At 40.8% G+C, this 12,344-nt stretch overlaps 1 protein-coding gene and 1 long non-coding RNA gene across 3 annotated transcripts in view; one reads left to right on the top strand and one right to left on the bottom strand.

Annotated features, from left to right (window-relative positions):
* Nucleotides 1-12,344, bottom strand: part of tox3 (TOX high mobility group box family member 3) — a 109,605-nt gene that overhangs the window by 31,127 nt on the left and 66,134 nt on the right.
* Nucleotides 1-12,344, top strand: part of LOC138744844 (uncharacterized) — a 154,948-nt gene that overhangs the window by 104,613 nt on the left and 37,991 nt on the right. The window lies entirely within an intron of this gene.

The raw sequence follows: 12,344 nt of genomic DNA, 5'->3' as shown, positions 1-12,344 counted from the left end.
TCCACTACCGTGGTATCATCAAGTAAATGATTACTCTTCCACCCTAGAGGCATAGTTATATGAATGTTCTTATCACCATCAGTATGTGTATCAAACTCAGTCTGAACTGAGACTTAATACAGCTTAGAATGAAGCCTCCAAAAAAAAATTGTTTAGCAGCCAGCAAGTGATTTATTTGAACAACCAAAAATCTGAAGATTCTTTATTTTCAGATTTAAATATGTGGTATCAGTGAAAACATCGAAAATATTGAGTTATCAGGGCTTTTGAAAGATAAATAGGGAATTTCATTTCAGTGGCTCCCAAATTAGCTTATCGGTTATCCGAACCTTTTATGGTCAGTATACATTGGCAACCTTTCTCTGGCAGTTTACAAAAGAGTCTTGTAAAATGTATTTATGTTCTTGATGTCTGGTAACTCACCTTCTACCTGCAGAGATTAGCAATGCTGATAAATTTATTGCAGCTGCTCATTATGCAGCCAAATGTAACAACTCCTTTGTCATATCATACACTTACTAAGCCTGGTCACTCGAGTTCACTGCTACTGAAAGCTGTTCGCTATTGAAGAGGCACCACAGCAAACAATGGCACAATTCCATTGGATGAAACCATGGCAATGTGCACAGGAGCTCATGTTATTGTGCAGATTTGCAAGGAATAAATGGGTCTAACTGATTAAAATTTGGAAAAAGAGGGAAGGATGCACAAGGGACAAGAGGCAGAGAAACCGAAGGAGAGGTAGGAAGTTGTAGTTTTGAACAAACGTACCAGTGAAACTATGGAGAGATTTAAACACAAGGTTTCAATTCTGAGAAAAGCAGGCCAGCAATGCAGATGAAAGGGCTGAATGGAGCTTGGTTCTGGGTTTTAGCTGAACTGAAAATTTGTGGAATGTTGAGGAGGTGTTAAAGGTCCTAATGCATATGAAGGCAAACAAATCTCCTGGGCCTGATCAGATATATAAAAGGACACTGTGGGAAGTGAGATGGGGAATTGCAGCTAAGTTGGTTGAGATTTATAGGTGGTGTTCATGCAAGTGAGATGGGACTTTATTTAAAAAAGACTGCAGGGAAAAGCCTTGGACAGTGAATGTTATATCTGTGGTTGGTAAGTTACTAGAGAGCTTTCTGGGCAAGAAGATATACATGCACCAGAATGGACAAGGGCTAATTAGTGATAGCCAGCATGGTTTTCTCACTGAGAGATCATGTTTTACAAATCGAATTGTGAAGATGTGACCAAGAAGGTTAGCGAGGACAGTCCTGTTCATGTTGTATACTGTATATGGATTTCAGAAAGGCATTCGATAAAGTTCAACACATTAGGCTGCTCTGGAAGGTTAGTGTGTGGATGACAATGAAGTGTCTGATAGGTGAAGGAAGTTGCCAAAGATTGCAGCAGGATCATGATCAATTGCAGAGGAATGGTTGATGGAATGACACAGACTAACATGGGTAGAGGCTGCTACGCAGTAGGGATCTAGGGAGTATTGTTGAGCAGGGGGATCTAGTACCTTGATAGTGGCATCACAGGGAGGTAGTGGTGAAGAAAGGCTATCGGCACATTAGCCGTCATCAGTCGGACAATCGAGTATAGAAGTCATGTTACAGTTGTGCAAGACATTGGTGAAGCCCCGTTTTCAATATTATGTTCAGTTTTAATCACCGTACTGTAGGAAAGACATTGTGAAGCTGGAGAGGATGCCGAGAAGATGTACAAGGATGCTGCCAGGACTCAGGGCCTGAGCTACAGGGAGAGGTTGAGCAGGCTAGGGCTGTATTCCTTGGAGCAATGGATGATAAGGGATGATCTCATGGAGCTGTACAAAACCATGAGAGGAATAAATAAATTGAACACAGTCTTTTGCCCAGAGAAGGGAAATTGGTCACCAGAGGACATAGCTTTAAGGTGAGGGGAGGGTGGGGGGGGAGAGAGAGAAGAGATTAACAGGAACCTGGAGGGTAACTCTAAGAAAAAAAGTGTAGAGATTGATGAGTGTATAGAATGGGCTGTCAGAAGAAGTGATGAAGCAGGTACCTATTGGAATGTTTAAGAAAATGTTGGACATATATGGGCCAAATGCGGGCAGGAGGGACGAGTAAGGGTGAGGCATTTTGGTCAGTGTGACCAGGTTGAGCCGAATGGCCAGTTTCCATGATGTATGACTTTATTCAAGGTAATGGATATCAAAGTTAGCTGACTGGGATCATTGGAATAATCAAAGAGGCTAGTAGAGCCTTGAACACAAAGAGTGGAGTTTAAGAACTAGCTGTCCAAGATTGATGAAGCAGAGTACAGTACTGGAGATGCAAAATGGTTGACTTCATGATAGACAGTTATCAATTTTGGAATAATTAGATTGCTTCAAATTTATTTTTAGCCATTCTCCAACTGCTCTCAATAAGGCAGATTCTTGAACCACAGCAGTGCTCCTTATGAAAGTATTGCCAGCTCTGCTAGACTGAGAACTTGTGACATGAAGAAACTGAAGTACAGGTACGACCTATGTCCATCCACACATCCAACTGAAAATTTGTTAAAAAAACAAAGATATAAAATGTACATGGATTATGTTGTATTTGACAAACTATAACAGGGTTAGAGAGCATGTAAGAGCCAAAATGTGAGTACTTCCATTGTTAGTTGATGTCCTGGGGTCCGTAGGCTGGGTGTGGCCATCTTGATTCCTGTGCGTACGCGCGAGTCTTCGGTTGGCGCATGTGCGACAGTTAAGCGCCCCTAATGATATTGAATTCATGCCGGTAACTTCTGCGCATCCACCAACTGAACTCCAATACACGAACCGTGCATGTGCCAACCGAAGACTCGTGCATGCGCACAGGAATCAAGATGGCCACGCACAGCTTCTGGACTCTGTAACGGCAACTAACAAGGTAAATTTGACTCTTACATGTCCTATATCCATGTTAGAGCTTGTCACATACAACATAAACCGCGTAAATTTTATGCTTTTTAACAAATGTACGCAATTCTGACGTAACGTCCATTCCGAGACATAACCAATTATTCGGTCTGAATTATGGTCGGAAGTCAGGGAGTACCTGTAGTTCAAATACATAGAAGTGCTGGAGTAACTCAGCAGGTCATCTAGTACCCGTAGGAAGCAAAGATATATAACCAAAGTTTTCGGGCCTTTGTCAGGGTACCTTGACAAACAGCTCAATTTCAAAACCTTGGAGATACATCTTTGTCTCCTTGTGATGCAGCAAAACCTATTGCATTTCTCCGGCACTTTTGTGTATTCACTACAACCACAATGCTTGCAAACTTCCTTGTTTCACTCCATAGTTCAATGTCAGCATGGTAGGCAACCTGGAGTGGAACCCGTGATGATGGGGTTTCATACATGCAATTATTTAACCGTCATTCATGACTAGAACCTGTGCGTTTCCAGCTAATACATCAAGTAAAAATTTGCAATATTTTCAAGCATAGTCAATTCTCAGAATACAATTACATTTACAGCTCAATCTTTGTTCACCTCTTGTAAATACTGGGCAATCCAGTTAATGAAAATACTTAATCGCCTGCTAAACATAATCGCTGCTCCAATTGTTAATGATAATATGAAATTAATAACTCTGCAGAAAATGTTAATGTGTTGGGAATTGCAAATCCATTCAGAAGCCATCAATTTCATTACTTTCCCTAAACCAAAAAATGATGGAGGTACCAGATGATAGTCTCAATGCAAACATGCTGGAAATGTCAGTGCACGTAACATCTATTAGTGTCACTTCAGATAAAAATAACTGCTTGGGCTTGTTTAAATTTCCATTTGAAAACATTTGTTTGTGATTAAAGTTTAATTGCTCTAAATTAATAATGTAGAGGCGAGAGCATGTACCTTAAACATTTTACTCGGATAGATTCTTAAAACAACGCAGATGGGTCTTGGTGATACATGGATGGCAATTATTACGTTGCAAACGATTAGTATATTATATATTTGCCTGTACCAAAATGAGATATTGTATTTGATTTAAGATCTGCAACCCAGAATGGCCCTGCAATCAGTATTAATTTGCCACTGAATCTATTGACTGAAGATACTTGGAGGTGTAACAGAATCTTACATGGATCAGAGTACTGTTGAGGAGTAAAGTAAAATACTACAACCAATTTTGACTTGTTCAAAATTATATTACACCTGATTACAAAATTGGGTAATGCTCAAAAACCAGGTACTAGCCTTGATATGAAATAGCAACAGTTCATTAGGTATGTAAGAGGAAAGTAATGTGTAATCAAATCTATTGAGAACAAAGAATGATCATAAGGCAACTACAGACAAGAAACTCAGGTGAATGAACGCCATCATGTCACTGTTGCTATACATTGTAAAACTCCATGGAATAGCATAATCATCACCTCTTCTGCCTCACAGACAATGACATCAACATGTTCCAGATGAAAGCATCGAGTTTACACTTCTGATTTTTTTTTTTGGCTTGATTTTCCTTAGTGGGCCTTGCTCCAACATGACCCCAGACCACTCTCATCTTCAATTTCCTCACCCACCATATTCAATTTTCATTGCTACCACTCTTTTCAGGATTCACTGGTCAGTTCATCCCTCCCCACTTGTGTCTTTCTAATTCATGTCACTTCCCCCTGTAACTGAAGGACGAGCAATACCTGTCCCTTCACCCCACCTCCCCAGCCCCCACCTCAATCATCATTTCAGGATCTAAACACCTCATTCAGGTGAGACCGAGGTTCACCTGCACCTTTTCCAACCTGATCTACTACATTTAATGCCTGAAACGTGGCCCTTCTGCAATGGTGAAAGCAAGCGTAGAAGAGGTAGCCATTTTGTGAAGCATCTACACTCTGTCCTCAATGGCTTTCTTGAGCTTCAGGTTTCACACCATTTTAACTCTTCTTCTCACTCCCACACTGACGTCTCTATCATTAGCTGTCTCCATTGCTTTGTGGAGGCCAAACACAACTTGGAAGAACAAAATCTCAATTTCCACTTGGACCACTTCCAACCATGATATAAATATTGAATTTTCTAATTTCAGGTAATCCATACCGCCCTCACACACACACACACACACACACACACACACACACACACACATGCCATCCACCAAAATTTCTACTCTATTTGTCCATCCCTCCCATCCTCTCTCCCAACAGTTTCCATCTATCAAGTTCAAGTATATTATCATCTGATATCACAAGTACAACCTGACAAAACAATGTTCTCCAGACCTCTGAGCAAAACAACCAGACACAACACACAGACAGACAAATGATGCACATGTAGAACAAATATGCATAGATATAAATAAATAAATACATTTACATTGTGTAGAAAATATGAGAGTCTCGGATAGTTAATGTGAGGAGTTCATTTTGTCATTCAGCCTTCTTACTGCCTGTGGGAAGAAGCTGCTTCTTAGTTTGACGGTGCTGGCTCTGATACTCCTTTGACTGTTTGATACGACAGTAACATCATCTACAATTGGCCAACAACACCACATTAATGGGATGTATTTTTAAAAAAAAGGCACTGAGTCAGCGTACAGGAGGGAGATTGAAAACTTGGCTGAATGGTGCACCAACAACCTCTCACTCAATGTCACCAAAACAAAGAACTGATCATTGACTTTAGGAAGGGAAAACCAGAGGTATACAATCCAGTGATCACTGGGAGATCAGAGGTGGAGAGGGTAAGCAAATTTAAGTTCTTGGGAGTCAGCATCTCAAAGGATCTTTCCTCGACCTAACACACTAATAGCTTTGTGAAGAAAGCACATCAGCACCTTGACTTCCTCAGGAATTTGCAGAGGTTTGGTACGATATCGGAAACCCTAACAAATTTCTACAGATGGTTGGAAGTGTGCTGACTGGCTGCATCATGTTCTTGTATGGGGACACCATAAAGCTCTTCAAAAGGTAGAGGACACATGGCAGGCAAAACCCTTCCCACTATCAAGAACAAGTGCAGGGAACACTGCTGTTGGAGAGCACCAACAATCATTTAGGATCTACATCACCCAGCACAAGCACTGGTCTCACTGCTACCATCTGGAAAGAGCTATAGATGCCACAAGAGTCGCACCACTGGATTCAGGAGTAGCTGCTACCCCTCCACCAGACTCCTCAATAACAAATTTAATCAGGGACTCATTTGAGGACTCTTACTTGTGCACTTTGATATTTCTTAATTCTATCTGTATTACACACTCAGTCTGTTTACATTTTTTGTCTGTTTACATGTGTATATTGTGTACAATTTTTTTCCCTTACCAATAAGTGGCAATTCTGCCTCGCCCGCAAGAAAAAGAATCTCAGGGTTGTATGTAATGTCATGGTTGCACTCTGACAATAAATCTGAAATCTTTCCCCACAGGAGTAGTTGAAAGATGTTGTGTGCAGGGAAGTCTGGTTTCTCAACAATTCAGACAATGATCCAGGTAGATCACATCGCTGTGTTGCGGGGGAAGGGAGGCCCCATTGATCCTCTCTGCCACTCTTAAGGACCTGTGGATTGACATCTGATCCCATTCTCTACAGCAACCATGCATACACTGTGTTACAACCAGCCAGGATACTCTCAATAGGGCTCCTGTAGAAGGTTGACATAATTGAGGCCGGTAGCTTTGCTTGTTTAGTCTTCTCAGCCTTTCACCTTCCTGTCAAGTGAGGAGATGTGTGTCTACGATACATCACTTCCTAAATGAACTCCAAAGAACTTGGTGCTCTCCACTCTAGAGTTATTGATGAATAATGGAGGGTGGTCTTTCCTGGTCCTCCTAAACTCCATGATTATCTCCTTCATCTTGTCCACTTTGAGGCTTCACACCATACGTACAAGCAATCTTCTCAATTCCCTCCCAGTCCTGATGCAGGAACTGGTCCTAAAATGTTGACTTACACTTTTTGCCTCCAGAGAGGCGTCTTGGCCCATTGAGTCGAATGCACGGATAGGAGATGAATCTACGGACACTCAGTGTCTCTGAAAGCACTTCCTTTTGCTTTGTTCTCCTTTTGGTGGCATCTTCTGTGCCATTACAGCGCACAAAATCGGACAAATTTCGTGGATTTATGCACACGACGTAAAACAAATCCGATCTTGCATTCTTCCAACCTTCTGTTTTAGTTCCTCCTTTGTTACAGTTTACCCAGATGGTCCTGCAGTGAGATGGCAAGGGCTGAGGATTGGTACAGCCTCAAGTGGATGACATGGTGGGCCTGTTTCAGAAAGAATGCCACCCACAAAACTCCACTGGAAGTCTTGGCTGAAGCCCCACCCCAAGTTTTGACCTCCGTCAAAATTTTGAAAAAAACTAAAAATATTTCAGAAAAAGTACACTTCATTTTTTTCCTTTCTTCTCTGTGGCTTTGAATCCTGATCCAAATGCAAGTATCAACTCTAACTTAGCATGAACATATCTCCTAAATAAACACTGGGTAATCACAACTGGTTTCTGTGACTGCTGGAACTCCCTGAGGGAAATCACTGGTGAAACTTGACCGCAAGTTCAGGCCATCTACTTTTGCACAGGTGTCCACAAACTTAGCGTCACTTGCAAAGAGAAATGTTGCCAACAAAACCTAGGCCAATATAATGGAAAGGGATTCAAATTTAAAAATCAGAGGTTTAAGTTGCTCCATGATGGAAGCACAGAGCTAAATAAACCAATTTGATAAACAAATAGCACCCAAATATCAATGTGAGAACTGTCACCTGCTGGTAATTAACAGCTTCATGCTAAGCTTGGTTTAGAATTCAGTTTCTTGTAGCCAATTCCAACATTTTCTTGGAAAATCAAACCCAGCTTATAATGCTAAACATATCATACTGTCACACAGCATGTTGTCCTCTGCCTTTGCAATTGATTCCATTGATTTGAACGCAACTATTGGTTTAATTCCATCCTCAGAATACCAACTGACATTGCACAGTGAAAACACAAGATCACATGTTGTTGTGTGGATTGTGGAGGGTAATGTGGGATCTCCATCTGGAACCTACTGGGAGTGTGGATTATGAGGGTAAAGTGGCCTTTCTGTCTGGAATCTTGTGGGAATGTGGATTGCGGAGAGTCATGTGACCTTTCTGGCTGCAGCCAAGTCAGAAGGCCCCTCATCTGGCATTCAAGGGTTAGATCTGCCCATAGGTGAGGCTGATGCATGATTGATTCTCTCAGGTCATGTGGACAGGTCTTGCATTGAAAAAGCAAAGCATGTGTAGTCTCTGCTCTCTCTCTTTATTTACTACTGCTGCACGAAGACCATCACTGAACTCTGGACTACAGGCAGCTCCAGAGGGCCGAGTGCATGGGTAATGCTAGAGACCAGGTTCATTTGATATACTTGTTAGTTGCAATTAATTTACTGTTGTTAGTGTGCTGTGCCTGCTAGAGATAGAGATGATGGTACCAAGTGTTTAACCCTCATGATTCCAATCGGGAGTTGAAAATGTTTAGCAGTTATTTATTTACACGTGATGTGTAGTTATTTGTGTATTATTGCTGTATATTAGTAGTGACCATTGCTGAACTCCAGGCTGCAAGCCACAGGCAGATATGGAGGGCCAACTTCAGTGGGTCTGTTCTGGATCCTGAGCAGTGGCAACACTGGAGATCAGGTTCATTAGTTATGCGGTATACTGTGCCCGTGGGTGGTGGGTGCTGTAGAAGTTAAACCCTTGTTTCTGGGTATACCGTGCCTGTGGGTGGTGGGTGCTGAATAAGTTAAACCCTCATTTCTCTGTATACAGTGCCTATGGATGCTGGGTGCTAAAGAAGTTAAACCCTCGTTTCTCAGTATACCGTGCCTGTGTGCTGTGTATATTAGTCTGTGTGAGTGTGTGCCCTTTTGTACATAAATGAAACCCACTGTTTGTTGATTCTCTTTGAACCCATCGAACTTATTCTTGAACACAACACATATGCATATATATTGCAAGGAAAGACTGATATCTTCCTTCCTCTCTTTAAAAGCACGATAGAGGTAAACAAAAAGTCTGCAGATGCAGGTAAACTAGAACAAGATTCAATAGTGATAGAGGAACATGGCATGATGAAGGAATGAGGCATGAAATGTTGACTGCCTATTGCTTTTCATGAATGCTGCCTGACCTGTTGAGTTCCTCCATGCACTTGTGTATTGTTCAAGAGGATAAGTCTCTTCCTTTGCAGTTTTGACTCTAGACACCAATATCACCCACTAACATCCCTTCTTCCAGTCTTCTTATCACATCTAGTTTTACCTCCACAGCCTCCAACTGTCTTACTACTTCTCCAGTCTGCAGCATGTACAGTACATTCACAAGACCTAGACATCCTCACCGCTTTCCAATAGCCATCCACTAAAGCTTTCATAAGACAGAGCTGGATTGAGCAGAAAAAAAAGCATATTAAAGCAAGGTTTAAGGTTCCAAGGTTCTGATGAAATAAATGAACTGAGCATCAAATCACCAAGAGTGATGCAAAAAAGAATTGAATTGGGGCAGGAGGGGGTGGGTCTGCCAGCCTGGGAATGACCATCCAAGGTCCCTGTCAGGTTACCAGAAGCTGGAGGAGTTGGACAATTTGGGTAAGGGCACAAGTGGGCAAATGAGTACTGGATGGAAATTTAGGGCACTCGTCAGGTCAATAGGAGCTGTGTTTGTACAGTTTCGGGGAGGGGACATATGAACAATTCAGCATTGTGCTGTGTTGCTCCAGTTTTATGCTTCTGAAAGGTGCTCAACTTCACCTGTGGGTACTTACACAAATTAAATTTTGAGAAAATAACCAGGGATATCAAGTTCAGGTTTATAAATTTCAAAGTTCAGATTTATTGTCAGAGTTCATATATATCACATACAAGATTCTTATTCTTGTGATGAGGCAAAATTTACCACATATTGGTAAATGCAAAAAACTGTACTCAAGAAGATACATACAAACAAATTAAACAAATTAAACAAACTGACTGTGCAATACAGAGAGAGAGAAAAAAAAAATCAATAAAGTGCAAAAGTAAGTCTTTAACTGAATCTCTGATTGAGTTTGTTGTTGAGAGTCTGACAGTGGAGGAATAGCAGTTCTTCTTAAACCTGGTGGTGTAAATATTGTGGCATCTATACTTCTTCCCTGATGGTAGCAGTGGAGAACAGAGCATGTGCTAGGAGGTGTGGATCCTTGATGATTGCTGCTGCTCTCCAACAGCACTGTGTTCCCTGTAGATGTTCTTGATGGTGGTGATGCCTGTGATGTCCTGGGCTGTGTCTATTACCTTTTGCAAGGCTTTAAGCTCTGGGATATTAGTGTCCTCCTTCCAGGTCGTGATGCAGCCAGTCAGCACATATTCTACCAAACATCTGTAGAAATTTGCCAGGGTTTCTGATGTCATACCAAACCTCTACAAAACTCCTGAGGAAATAGAGGCACTGACGTGCTTTGAAGATCACGGGTAGCTTGTCTATTATATTTTGCTTGAAGATTAGAATCAAAATTCTGCAACAATTTCTATTGCTTTTTATGCAGACCACAGAATTCTTGTTGAATCTCTATCAGCGATGAATACAATTTTTAAAAAATTCACTTCTATTTTGTCATCAAATTTTGATCAAAGGGTGGCACAAATGTATACATTAAATAAAGTTCTTCTGCAATTTAATGACAAAAATTGGTTCTAAAGGCAGATTTTTTTATAAGCCCTAATGCAGTACATGATGACTTGCACCTTTTTCATGTGACCTTATATAAAACTTGTTTAATGCAATCAATGCACCAGGAAGTGGCCCTATTAAAATTGCCTTGAAATTATTTGTATTTAACAGGATGAAAAAGTAACAGTGCTTTCCTGAATACCATTATTTGTTTAAAAAAAAACAGATCTTATTTGCAACTTTTATGAAATTTATTAAAACTTTAGCAAAGAATAGAATTAGTGGCACTTTGAAATCTTCAAATTACTGCAAGCACTGTGGCATAAAGTTAAATATATAGAAATAATCATTTGTTGTTTAATCAAATATCTCGCGTCTTTTCAATGATTCATTTAACAGTGGATTGCTGGAGGCATCAGATATTAAATGTTTCAAAACCAGCAGTTAAAAAGATCATCTGGAAAGCAATAGTATTCCTACTATTTCATCCATGCAAGTTAAAATTTACTCACAGAAGTAATCGACACTCTTTCAATACAAGGAAGGGTATATAACACTTTTTGTGGGTATATAACATGAAGCAGGGTAAATTATAAGGATGGCAAAACCAGGAGTAGGAATCAGTTAATCCGGTTTTCCAGTGCAGACTAATTTCATCCTGCCTGGCTAATTCACACAACAGGTATGTGCAGCCAGCACTAACCATGCGTCAAAGCTGTAAGCTGCAGCCGGGAGCAGGTACTAAAAGAGGATAGAATTCAAAAGCTGCTTTGCTCTGGTGAGAGCCTTCCTGCACTTTCTTCAGGGACCAAGCATGTTGTGAATGCACCAGGTGCGAACAGGCCCTCTAGGACTTCAGCTTGGAAGACATTGTAATGCTGGATGGGAGAATAATAGACATCCTCATTTTTTTTTCCATGCTGGTTTTATTGGAGGAGGAAAAAGAGACCATCAGGAATAAACAATTTTTGACACAACCCCCAAGAACAGCCATTGTCCGCAGGGGTCATACTCCTGTGGGCCACAGCACGTTGAAGGGGGGAGGGGCATTAACTGAAATCATAAAATGTTTTTTTTGTGTAGTCAGTAGGAGAAGTGTGGAAGAAACCAACTAAACAACTTCACAGGCAAGGGTCCCAGAAACTTTGATCAGAGTCTTAAGGGGGCCTGTAGCCAAAAAAAAAAGGTTGAGAATGGCTGCCTAAAAAGATGTGCGAAACGGCAAAAGCCAAACTTACAGGATTGGGATTGAGTGCTACAAAAAGTTCAATGACCTCAACAATGTCAGTGAAGTCATCTGCATCACTGTTCAACTATTCTCAGATACTGCCTTCATACACAACAGTCCCATCATCCCTCCATTACAACTGCCATCAAACAGGACCTATAACTAACATAATAAGCACTTGAACATGATCAGCACTCATGTACATCTCAGATTTTACACACTAAGATTTTCAATCAACGCAGTAACTCACTCATCTGCTCTTGTACTCCACTTTCGCTGCCTTTTCCAGTTCAATCTTCCTTTGCTAAATGTTGACATTTTACTCATAAAAATGACTGCTTTCTTGACATGTTTTTTTCCCCCTTCAATTTGAAAGATTCCTTCACCTTGTCTTGAGAGACAAAGCTGGACAAAGTTTCCAGTGTTTTTTTTTCCTTGTTCGAAGTTCACAATCATTTTTTTTTAAGTATTTGCACA

The sequence above is a fragment of the Narcine bancroftii genome, chromosome 10 (genome assembly GCF_036971445.1).
Source record: "Narcine bancroftii isolate sNarBan1 chromosome 10, sNarBan1.hap1, whole genome shotgun sequence".
Lineage (NCBI taxonomy): Eukaryota > Metazoa > Chordata > Chondrichthyes > Torpediniformes > Narcinidae > Narcine > Narcine bancroftii.
Note: the sequence above shows the minus strand (reverse complement) of the source record. Positions and strands in the feature narration are given on the sequence as shown.